This window comes from Bos taurus, chromosome 1 (assembly GCF_002263795.3).
Source record: "Bos taurus isolate L1 Dominette 01449 registration number 42190680 breed Hereford chromosome 1, ARS-UCD2.0, whole genome shotgun sequence".
Taxonomy (NCBI): Eukaryota; Metazoa; Chordata; class Mammalia; order Artiodactyla; family Bovidae; genus Bos; species Bos taurus.
Genome location: NC_037328.1, coordinates 2,244,010 through 2,256,529, shown reverse-complemented (window position 1 = coordinate 2,256,529; position 12,520 = coordinate 2,244,010). Strand labels below are relative to the sequence as shown.

The following is a 12,520-nucleotide window of genomic DNA, read 5'->3' as shown; positions in this document are numbered from 1 at the left end:
TGGGGAACTAGACCCCACATGCCACAACTAAAAATCCCACATGCTGCAACTAAGACCCAGCGCAGCCAAATAAATAACTATTTTTAAGTATTTATTTAACTTTGTTTATTTTTGGCTGTGCGTGGGCATTCACTAACTGTGGCGAGCAGGGGCTGCTCCTCATTGCGGTGCGCAGGCTTCTCATCGCAGTGGCTTCTCTAGAGCACAGGCTTTAGTACCTGTGGCACTTGGGCTTGCTTGCCCCACGGCATGTGGAATCTTTCCCGGCTAAGAATCAAACCTGTGTCCCTTGCATTGCAAGGCAGACTTCTAACCACTGGATCACCAAGGAGGTTTCTAAATATTTTTTTTAAGAGATTTCTAGTATGGTGAGTTTGTGCAAGAATAACAATGTAAAACTCCACTCAGGAATTTCATATTCAACAGAAAGCCCTGAGCCCCTCGTCATGAAACCCACCCCATTGGACACATTTATTTATCTCTATCCTTCCCCTAGGAGGGCAAACAGACCTCCACCCTGCATCATTTTCTAACCGACCACCTTGAGGACTTAAGGTGTCGAATCTGCCTCCAAGTACAGAAAACTTCAACCCAAGTGACATTAACTGAATAAAAAAGCAGAAACCCACATGTACAATAGTGGAAGAAGAGCAAAAAGAGCCAAGAGATAGTGACACATATTTGGAACCTGACAATTTAATACAAGAACGGCACCAAGCAGAGTGGAAAAACCTGGAAATTATGTATCTAAGGAAAAGGCTGCCTGTGAGAAGCCCCCAGAAAAGCTCTGCAAAGAGATGTGCCAAGCACCCCAGGAGGTAGGACCAGGGGGCAAAGGTGTAAATGGGGGAGTTGGAGGTGTGTTGAGCAGTTTTTGGTCCCTCCAAGTACCCTCGAAGCTTGCACACAGTCAGCTGTGTGTGTGTGTGGTCAGAGGCTTCAGTTGCATCCGACTCTTTGTGACCCCATGGACTGTAGCCCACCAGGCTCTTCTGTCCATGGGATTCTCCAGGCAAGAATACTGGAGTGGGTAGCCTCTAGGGGATCTTCCCAACCCAGGGATCGAACTCGAGTTTCCTGCATCTTCTGCTTTGCAGGTGGATTCTTTATCACTGAGCCACCAGGGAAGCTTGCACACACTCAGCTGCATTTCTTCAAATCCCACACTGGTTTATTCTCTTCAAAAAAAAAAAAACAAAAACTGAGAAGTTGAGAGCATCCCATTCTGGGCAAGTGGGAGTGAGATACTATATTTAGAGAACTCCTTCATCCAATCCCCCTCCCCTATCACAGCTTTTCTCTCCCTGCAGCACTTAACTTGGCTCAGTGTATATCAATAGAATACATCACTGTGCAAAGAGGTGCTCTTGAACCTGGGTATCCCTTCTCTGTCGGTCTCTGCTCCCTGGCTCAGGCTCTCATGAAATTCCTTCTCCTTGGGCTGAAATACAGAGACCAAAACAAACCAACAACTACAGGCCAAGGAACAGGGCACAACTGCAGACAACTACAAGGAGAGGAGTGGGGGAAGGCGAGGGGAGGAACAAGGTGGGAAAGAGGGGAGAGGAGACGGAAGGAAGAGGAGCAATTGTGTTTGATTCATCTGTTTTCCTGGGTTGAAATTTCTGAAACTGTGGGGGTTACAACAGGGGAAATTTAAAAATCAATGAACTAATAATTGCACTCCTTGGTATTTACCCAAAGGAGTTGAAAACTTATGTTCACACAAAACCCTGTGCACCTAATGTTAATAGCAGCTTTATTCATGACTGCCCAAAGTTAGAAGCAACTGAAATGTCCTTCAGAAGGTGAACAGGACAAACAAAACCAGACAATGGAATATTATCCAGCACTGAATAAATGAGCCATCATGCCATGGAAAAAATGTGGAGGAAACTTAACCACATATTACTTGGTGAAAGAAGACAATTTGAAAGGCTACAAGCTGCATGAGTGAAGTCGCTCAGTCGTGTCTGACTCTTTGCAACCCCATTGACGGTGGCTACAAGGCTCCTCCGTCCATGGACTTTTCCAGGCAAGAGTACCAGAGTGGATTGCCATTTCCTTCTCCAGGGGATCTTCCCGATGCGGGGATCAAACCCAGGTCTCCCGCATTGCAGGCAGACGCTTTACCGTCTGAGCCACCAGGGAACACAAGCTGCATAATTCCAACTGTATGACATTCTGGAAAAGACAAAAAACTAAGGAGACAATAAACAGGTTGGTGATTGCCAGGGGTTGGGGGGTGGGGGAGGGAGTGGGGACAGCAGAGCACAGAGCATTTTTAGGGCAGTGCAACTGTTCTACCTGATACGATGATGGTGGATGCCTATCACTACACATTTGCCAAAACCCGTACGTGTCCAACACCAAGAGTGAACTCTAATGTAAACTATGAACTTTGGGTGATAATGTTGCATCATTGTAGGCTCATCGATTGTTTCAAACGGATCCCTCTGGTGTGGGACGTTGGTAGTGAGGGACGCTGGGCTAGTGTGGGGTCAGAGTGTAGACAGGAACTTGGTCCTTTCCACACAGCTTTGCTATGGATCTAATACTGCTCTAAACATAAAATTCACACAGCAGAAATTAACATACCATTGTAAATCAACTATACTTCAACGTTTTTAAAGGTTATTAATTTTTCAAAAAAAATTAATGAACATTGGGAAATAACTTTAAGGGAAGAAAGTAAATGCAGAGATGGTTAGATAGCATCACCGACTCAATGGACATGAATTTGAGCAAACTCTGGGAGATAGTGGAGGACAGAGGAACTGGGTGTGCTCCCGTCCTTGGGGTCACAAAGAGTCAGACACAACTTAGTGACTGAACAACAACTTTTTAAATCATCTCGTATTCTCGCCAGTAGTGTAGAGCTTAATCAGAGCTCTAATTATCAGTGCAACTGGTGGGCAAGGACTAACCTGTTCATCACTGTATTTCATCATTTAAAGGCTCTCAATAAATGTTTGCTTTCTCCCATTTAACTGAGGAAGTTGAGGATTTGGGGGATGTTTTTGAGTCAAAAAGCCAGTCATTGGATTGTCATTTAGACTTGAAATAAGGGTGTGTTATCCACAGATGAGTCTGCAAACTGCCAAGGGGTGCAGGGAGGTTGGCAGTACCCAAGGATAGGTTAATGCATGCTGGCATTACCCACGGACATGTAGAGGCCTTGATATCTCCTAGAGCCACAACACCTGTCCTTTGTAAGATTCTGGCATTACCAGAGAACCCTGGTGAATGCAGCAGCAATCAGAAGCCATCTTACTTTGGATTTCTGGAAGTTAGGGCTTGGCCGTCAGGAGGAGAAATTCCTTAAGAAGGAGACAGCTGTTTCCTATGTGTGGCTGTCCCCAGGCCCGTGTGGCAGGGCAAGTTACTAACACAGAGAAATCAAATGCAACTGAACACACAGTTTGCAAATTCTCTGCCACCTGCAGTGCCTTCAAGTGCCTCTTAGAAGCTGTCCTGGGAAAGGGATCTGCCTGGCCAGGAGTGGTTTGGTGTACAACCTCGGTGCTCACTGAGCGGACTTTGGTTTTCTTGGAAAACTAAAAGACAAGCCTCTGACTGCTAACCATGTTATCTGTATAACTGGAGATGATTTCAGTGGTATTTCCCTCTTGAAAAAAGATAAATTGTGCCACTTGAGTGCAGCTGTCACTGATTGGGTCTATGTGAACAGGATAAAAGAGTTATGTTCCCCAGCAGCTCTGTGATAAATTGTTGAAGAGCCACAGCAATAAACAAGAAAAGCTGACCACAGGAATGTCCCAGACAGAAAGGAAAAGGCCAGCAAGGAGGCTCCCTAGGGGGCTGTCATGGTCTCTCGGGGACCATAGTCAGACTCTCTGCTGTGGTGCAGCCCACACACCAGCCCAGGACCACCATCCTCTGGTACCCTCCTACCAAGAGCACCCCAGACCCACCTTTTGCACTGAGCCATGAAAATCAGATTTCCTTTGGGAAAAGCAGGTGACTCCCACTATAAAATACTCTTAAAAATAGTAATAATAATCTTATTTATTTATTTTTGGCTTGCTGGGTCTGTTTCTGGGTGGGCTTTTCTCTAGTTGCAGCAAGTGGGGGCTACTCTCTCGTGGTGTGCGGCTTTTCACTGTGGTGGCTGCTCTTGTTGCAGGGCAGGGGCTCCAAGATGCATTTGGGCTTCAGCAGTTGCGGTTCCCAGGCTCTAGAGCACAGGCTCAATAGTTGTGGCACATGGGCTCAGTTGTTCCGAGGCATGTGGGATCTTCCTGGACCAGGGATGGAGCCCGTGTTTCCTGCATTAGCAGGCGGATTCCTCACCACTGAGCGACCAGGGAAGCCCTCCTTCCAAAGAATGTTCTTGAAATGAACCAAAGTTCACTCTGATATCTGGAGGAGGTGACCCCACACACCACACTCAGGTCTTTTCCAGGACTCCACATCCTTAAATACGAGAGGGTGAAGCCGCGAGCACCAGGGGCTGAGGTCGGAGAAGAAGATGGGAATCCAGGAAAGAAGCTTGTGCCCAGCACAGAGGAGTTGGGGTTCCACCTGAGTCAACAGTGGACTCTGTGGGCTGCCCTCAGAGACTGCCCAGTGGAGGGCTTGGGGTGGGAAAAGCAGCAGGAGGCCCTTGCTGTAGCCAAGCTAGAGATAATGGTGGGGTCTGCTGGAGGTGGGGGCAAGACAGCAGCGGAGGGATTCTCAGAGGCAGAAACAACCAACTGAAAGGGAGAAATCTGGGCTACAGACCAGGCTTCTAGCTCTGGACAACTGGAAAGAAGGGGTGCCATTTTCCTCAATGGAAAAGGTCAGCCGGAGAAGGAGCAGCTATAGAGTGAGCTGAGAAACCAAGACATCCATTCTGGCCATGCCGAGTATGAGATGCCTGTGAGATAATCAGGTTAAGATGACAAATCGGTAGCTGGTTGTATGAGCCAGAAGTTCGGAAATCATTTTGGGCTAAAGACATTAACATTGGCATCAAAGACATAGTTTGTTGTTGTCGTTGTTTCTGTTTTGTTTTTTCTGTTTGTTTTCTCTCTTTTTTTTTTTTTTGTAATTTGCCTGCACCAGGTCTTAGCTGCGGCACGTGAACTCTTAGCTACAGCATGTGGGATCTCATTCCCTGACCAGGGATTGGCCCCCTGCACTGGGAGCATGGAGTCCTAGCCCACTGGACCCCCAGGGCAGTCCCAAGGATGTAGTGTTTTTTAAAAAGATAAGACGGTACAAGAACACTTGAGAAGAAGAACCAGAAGAATGGAATGCCCAAGAGAAGAAAGGGAGCTTCATGAAACGGCCTGAGCAGAAATAGTCAAACAAGTAAGAAAAAGAAACCCACAAGAGTATGACATTCTGGGAATTGAGGAAAAGGGATTTTTCTAGAAGGAACTGGTCAGCTGTGTTGAAAGCTGGTAAGGTAAGTAAGATAAGGACAGGAGGTGTAATAGATGTAGTGGCCCAGAGGACATGTAGTAGACATGGTGGGGTACCTCCCAGTCCCTCCGTCAGGACAGAAGAGCTGAGGGGAGGGCTTTGTGCAAGCTCCCACCTCCCTCAGGGGAAGCCCACATGCCTTGGGGGAAGCCCACGTCCAATGTCTGCTTCAAGCAGGAGTGCAAACCCAGTCCTTGCCTCGACTCCAGCATCTCCAAAGTATCACCCCTCGGCAGAGCTCCCTGAGGGTTTGGCTGAGATGTGACCGAATCCGAGTTCAGCGGTTCCCTCTGCCCAGCCGTCCATTCCTCACCCCTTACAAAAGTTGTTCCCAAAATCATTTCCAGATGCCTTTCCCTTCTGGGTCCGACTAATAGGCAATTACAAGGCTTTACCTGGCAGGACCTGAGGAATGTTCCCTCCCTACCTGAGAACTGGTGACAGCCAGGCCTGAAGTCTCTGACCGGAGCTGCAGTCCGGGACTCAGGTCCCTGGCTGATCATGCTCTGACGCTCTGTGCTTGCAGCCCTGGCACCTTCAATCCTAGGTCTCTTGATCTGTGGCCTTCTTCAGGGGCCTCTGCTGAGGCCCCCTTATGAGGGAGGAGGAGAAAGCCTTGAGGTACGGTTGGCCACCGTGCCTTGCACCCAGTCGCCCTCCCCTCTCTCCAGGCCCAGATCCACAAAACTGCAGAAGCCTTTGATTCAGGCTCCCTCAACAGCGAGACAACCCCCACTGATCCATCTGACCTGGACCAGGGCATGTTCTACCAGAGGATATGGAAGGGGTGCCTCTGTGTATGCCATCGCTGTGAGAGATAGAAACCTCACTGGTACTCTCGTCTGGGGCTGTTGCTTTATCAGCTACCCCGATCCCTGGCAGCTGGATCTCCCTCTCCAGCTCAGCTGAGCCCTGGATGCAAACACTGATGATACCCATGGGAGCTGGGAGGATGCCCTTGGAAAGGACAGGAGAGGGTGGCAGGACCCAGAGCCCTGGTCCTGGCCTTGGGCAGGACAGACAGAAGAGAGCATGGGTCGTCACAGGCAGGCTCGCCGACTGGGGAGCAGGGAGGGAAATTCAGAAAGTCTGGCATCTCCTCCATTCCTAATAAATGTCATCAGCTAAAGGAGGGAGCAGAGGAGTTTGGGGGAGAAATAAGGAGACGTGAAATGATTCTCCGGGACAGTGATACAGTGAACTCACTCAGTGAGGGAGCAGGCTAACTGGGCAGTGCTGGGAGTGTACTTGAAAACCCAACTATCTGCAAAGTGCCTGGCTCTGCGATGGGCAAACAGCAGGTGCTTCGCTTCATTAGCTGGAAAAAGGGCTAGAAGAAGAGCCCTCCCGGGGGTGATGCTCACCTGTTGCTATGTTTCTTGTTTCCACAACAGTCCTGGGAGAAAATGATCCAGCAAGTAGAAGAAAGTGTGTCTGAAAGTGACTTAGAGGCACCCAGTTGAGCAGCCCACGTCCACAGGTGGGGAAATTCAAATATCAAATTGGTTTTCACAGTACAAGCAGTAAAACTGCCACACCTACTCACACATAACAGTTTGTATCAGAAAGTTCTCAAGTGTGAAATCTTGGGGTCTTTCTCTTCTTGACCCCCGGGCAGCTAATGAGACTCATCACTATGGTTGTTCTCTTGAAAGCCTGAAATTGCCCCAGGCAGGCTACCCTAAAAGGCCCTGTCATTTTGACCGTACTCGCCGCCCTGGAGGCTTCAGTTGTCCCTGAGGTCCTAAGCAGACGGAGAGGTAGAAAGGCCTCTTCTTGTCAGTCTTAATGATTACTGAGAAATAAAAATCATTGTCTATCCCATACATGCGGAGTCTAAAAAGAAGTGATAAAATGAACTTACAAAACAGAGACTCACAGACGTAGAGAAAAAAATGTATGGTTACCAGGGGGGAAGGATGGTGGAAAGGGCTTCTTAGGGAGTTTGGGATGGACATGGACAGGCTGCTATACTTAAAATGGGTAAGAAACAAAGACCTACTGCATAGGCACAGGGAACTCTGCTGTGTTATGTGGCAGCTTGGATAGGAGGGGAGTTTGGGGGAAAATGGATACATGTATGTTTGTCTGGGTCCCTTCACTGTTCACCTAAAACCATCACATTGTTAATCAGCTATCAAGTGCTCAAGTGTTAGTTGTTCAGTCGTGTCTGACTCTTTGCAACCCCGTGGACTATATCCCGCCAGGCTCCTCTGTTCTTGGAATTCTCCAGGCAAGAATACTGAAGTAGGTAGCCATTCCCTTCTCCAGGGGATCTTCCCAACCCAGGAATCACAGCACTGTTAAATCAGGTTAACAATGTTAACCTGTTAATGTTAATCATAACACAAATTTTTTTTTTAATTTGTAATTTTAAAATTAAAAAAAAATATCATTGTCTAGGTCCATTGAATTGACCATGATGAGTCAATCCAAACCAGGCACTTCTTGGAACAAGCAGTTGCAAAATGACTTCTATTGGATGCATCATAAAGACTTATGTAATTGGACATAGTCCATTATCAGCCTCTACTTTCAAGATAAGACCTCCAAACAGCATCATTTCTCAAGGAATTACAAGACTGAGGACATTAAAAAAATTGAACTGAAACTATTTAGAGCCAATAACCCGGGCACGGTCTCATGTAATAAATAAAGTCCATGCAAAAAAGATAAAGAGGCTCTTCTGCCTGGACACATCCCTTGGATGGCAGATCCAAGTCTCCTGTCCCTGGTTCTGAGCTATCAACTGATAATGCTGTATTGATTATCGCGGGCTTCCTATGTGGCACTAGGGATAAAGAACCTGCCTGCTAATGCAGGAGACATAAGAGACACAGTTTCAATCCCTGGGTCAGGAATATCCCCTGCAGGAGGGCACGGCAACCCACTCCAGTATTCTTGCCTGGAGAATCCCATGAGATTCTTGCCTGAGAATCCCACAGAGGCAGCTACTGGGCTAGGGTCCATATGGTTGCAAAGAGTCAGACATGACTGAATCGACTTAGCACACATGAATGCATTGAACAGCCTAACTGGTCAGCAAAGGTCACTCTGCTTTTGAAAGTTAGGCAACTGAAATTGTAACCTGATTATCAATCAGGGGTCTAAAAAGAAAGAGACATCACACTCCAACAGAGCAGTTGAAGAGCATCACAAGAGGGACTATCCTTAGCCGGGTGGACAGGGTAAGCGAAACCAACAGGAAGAATGCTGTAGCATGAGGGTGGTGGAGAGCTTACTAGCTCCAGGCCTGGGGGGGAATGGGAGGAACCATTATTCCAGAGAGAGTAAAGGGGTCGGCAGCAGGGTCTGTAGCCAACCCACGGAGACCCTCCAGGAAGGGATCTTGCCTCAGTGTCCCCCATCCTCCAATCTCTGTCTGATGCCTCCCCCTGGCAGGACCCAACCAGAGTCATAAGGTAAAGGACTCCATTGCTGCATTTTATACAAGTGTATCCCAGGGCAGACCAGGGGGAGAGCGGATCTGGAGGGGCAAATGGAGGGCTCCAGTACCCCAGAAAAGCAATAGGAAAAAGAAGGAGCTCAGCTTGGTCCTCTGTGGTGACCCAGATGGATGGGATGAGGGTTGAGTGGGAGGGAGATTCAAGAGGGAAGGGACACAGGTACACATGTGGCTGATTCACTTTGTTGTACAGCAGATACTAGCACAACATTGTAAAGCAACTCTACCCCAATTTTAAAAAAGAAAATAAGAATAAGAACAGAGATAATAAAGGAGAAAATTTAGATATATGACAGTGGCATTTTTGCAACAAAGTTTTGTGGGCTGAATATTGAAAATTTCATAATCATTGCATTATATGTCAGATTTTTAAGATATTTAAGGCATTTTATACTATTATATGGGGACTTCCCTGGTGGCTCAGTAGTAAAGCCTGCCAACACAGGAGACCTGGGTTCCATCCCTGGGTTGGGAAGATCCCCTGGAGAAGGAGATGGCAACCCACTTCAGTATTCTTGCCTGGGAAATCCCATGAACAGAGGAGCCTTGTGGGCTACAGTCCAAGAGGTTGCAGAGTTGGACACAACTTAGCAATTAAAGCAGCAGCAGCAGATACTAACTCATAATTTGGCTTATAATTTTCATCAAGTTTTCATTTGGAATAGTTTAACTGATTAAGATAACTGTTAAAATGTTTGGGGAACACTTGTTTGTGAAATTCATGTTTTTGATATAATAATCATCTAGAGAGAATGTGAATATTTAGATAATTGTTAACTTTGAAAAAAAATAATTTAATGTGCATTCCTATCGGTATACAAGAATCCCTTGGACATTAAGATTTCTAAATGGGGTAAGTGCAATGTCATTATAAGCCAAGAAGGAGGTAAGTGTCAGGTGACCTTGAAAATCTCCTTTCCCAAGTTCCTAGCTGATTCTGTCCTGGGTTGGCCTTCAGAGCCCAGTTCCAGAGCCGTTTCTTAACCTGAGGTCTTATACAAGTTGTTCTAAGTAGAAGCACTGGGGCTTTCAAGAGCCTCACAGGGTAAAAAAAGACAAATAATCCAATTTAAACATGGGCAAAAATTCTGAACAGACATTCCTCCAAAGAAGAAACACAGATGGCCAAGATGCACGTGAGAAGTTGCTCAACATCATTAACCATCACAGCAACACCATCCAAACCACAGTGAGATACCACTTCACGTCCAATAGGATGGCCGTAATTTAAAAGACAGATGATAACAAGTGTTGGCAAGGATGTGGAGAAGTCAGAACTCCTGTTCCCTGCTGTTAGGATTGTAAAATGGTGCAGCCACTTCAGAGAAGAGTCCAGCTGTTCCCTAAACAGAATTGCCATTTGACCCAGCAATTCCACCCTTAGAGATATACCCAAGAGAAAGGAAGACGTGTGCCAATATAAAACTTTTACTCTTGCTACCCAAAAGAAAAAGAAGGCAGCTAGCAGTTGACCCTCAGGGCATGCTAGTGTTAACTATGACCTCACTTGCTCCTCACCACCAGCCTCAGATGGGTGCATTTCACAGATGAGCAAACTGAGGTTTGGTCCTTCCATTTCTGTGTATTGTCCAGTGTTCCTTAGAATCTTGGACTCTCAGTGCTGGAAGGAGTGTTAGACATGGCCTAGTCAAATCCCCCTCGCTTTAAATATGAAGAACCAAAGACTTACAGAGTCAAGGACCTGGCCAAAATGTTGGAGTCATCTTTTTCTCCTCTTTGTCTCTCACTCTTAAATACAATCCATCACCAGACTTGCATGGCTTACCTTCAGAACAGTCCAATGTGGAGCTTTTGGGGGAGGGAAGGGTGCTGTGCAGGGTCTTCGTTGCCTCTCATGGGCTTTCTCTAGTAGTAGCTAGCGCGGGCTACTCTTCGTTGTGGTACTCAGCCTTCTCCTTAAGGTGATTTCTCTTCTTGGGCTCCTTATGGTGGCTTCTCTTGTTGGGGGGCACAGTAGTTACAGCACACAGGCTCAGTAATTGCGACTCCAGAGCACAGGCTCAGTAGCTATGATGTATGGGCTTAGTTGCCTGGAGGCATGTGGGATCTTCCCAGACAGGGATTGAACCCATGTCCCCTGCATTGGCAGGCAGAATCTTAACCACTGGTCCACCAGGGAAGCCTTTTTTTTTTTTTCCTTTTTTTGCTGCAATGTGCAGCAGTTCTGTCCACCCCAACCAGCTCTCCTTTAACCAATCACCTGGATTACTACAGGACCATCTCAACAGGTTTCTTTACTTCCTCTCCAGCCCACCACTCAATACTGTAATCAACATACAGAAACCAGAGTGATCCTTTTGAGACACAAGTTCATTCCTCTGCTGAAATCCCTATAATGGTCTCCATTTCACTCAGGACAAAACCCAAACCCTCCCCAGAGCCTGCAGGCCCTACAGACTACTTGCCTGGCTCCTTTCCTCTGCACCCCTCCCTCTCTGCACTCCAGCTCCTTCATCCTCCTTGCTGTGCCAACGACATGCCACACATGTATGTCTCAGAGGCTTCACACATGTTTCTCCTTATGCCCAGAACATTCTCTGTTTACACAGCCCTCTCTTCATGTCCTTGCATTTCTGCTGCAATGTCTCCTTTTTGGAGAGGTCTTACTTATCTCTGTCCCTTGTCTTGCTTGGTTCTTTCTCATAGCAGGTATCATTACTTGACCTTCAGTTCAGTTTAGTCGCTCAGTTGTGTCCAACTCTTTGCGACCCCATGGACTGCAGCATGCCAGGCTTCTCTGTCCATCACCAGCTCCCAGAGCTTTTACGTTATTTCAGTTCAGCTCAACAAATATTTGTTTACAGAGCTGTTTGTGTCCATGTTAAACTGCAGGCTCTGGGAGGTCAGAGACTGTGTGTCTTGTTCACTGCTAGATCCCCAGCCCTTAAGACAGAAAGCTTCGCGTTATAGTTGAATCCACTGCACCACAGGCAATGTTTTTTCTTTTTCCCCCACTGAAGTGAAATTCACATAACATAAGATTGACCTTGTGAAAGTGTACACTTGAGTTTCATTTAGTACATTCACAGTGTGGAACAATCACCACCCATATCAAGTTCCACTTTCATCACCCATACCTATTAAGTAATCACTCCCCATTCTCCCCACCCCCCAGTCGGCAACCACCAATCAGCTTTCTGTCTCTACAGATTGGCTTATTCTGACTGGAATGTGTATAAATGGGGTTACACAACATGTGCCCTTTTATGTCTGTCTTCTTTCACTTAATGTGAAGAATAATAGTCATATACACACATGCACACAGCACTTGCTCATTCACCCATTGATGAATATCTGGGTAGTTTCAGGCAATGCTTTTTGCAGGGGATCTGTAAAGATAAAGGTAAGACAGGAATTTAGTGCTTTCTAAGTAATGAAAGAATCTCGACCACAGTGAAGAATTAAAATAACACATCACTGGTTTAGCAGATCAGTTAGTTTTGGCATAGATTAGAGTGGTATGTTAAGTATGACTAGTGTGCTTATTTACCATCTTTGGAGCAAATTCCATTTCCAAAAACAAACAGACCTCATGTATTTGTCATCAAATACATTATATTTCTCCAGAAAGCCTCATTTCCTTTTTCATCTTAACTCTTG

At 46.5% G+C, this 12,520-nt stretch overlaps 1 long non-coding RNA gene across 1 annotated transcript in view; it reads left to right on the top strand.

Moving 5' to 3' along the window:
• The first annotated feature begins 2,226 nt into the window (after positions 1–2,226).
• The window catches only part of LOC104970778 (uncharacterized), a 28,933-nt gene continuing 18,639 nt past the window's right edge, over positions 2,227–12,520 (top strand). Inside the window, exons 1-2 of the long non-coding RNA XR_804070.4 lie at positions 2,227–5,319; positions 6,828–6,913. This is a non-coding gene — a long non-coding RNA (uncharacterized lncRNA). The remainder of the gene's footprint in view (positions 5,320–6,827; positions 6,914–12,520) is intronic.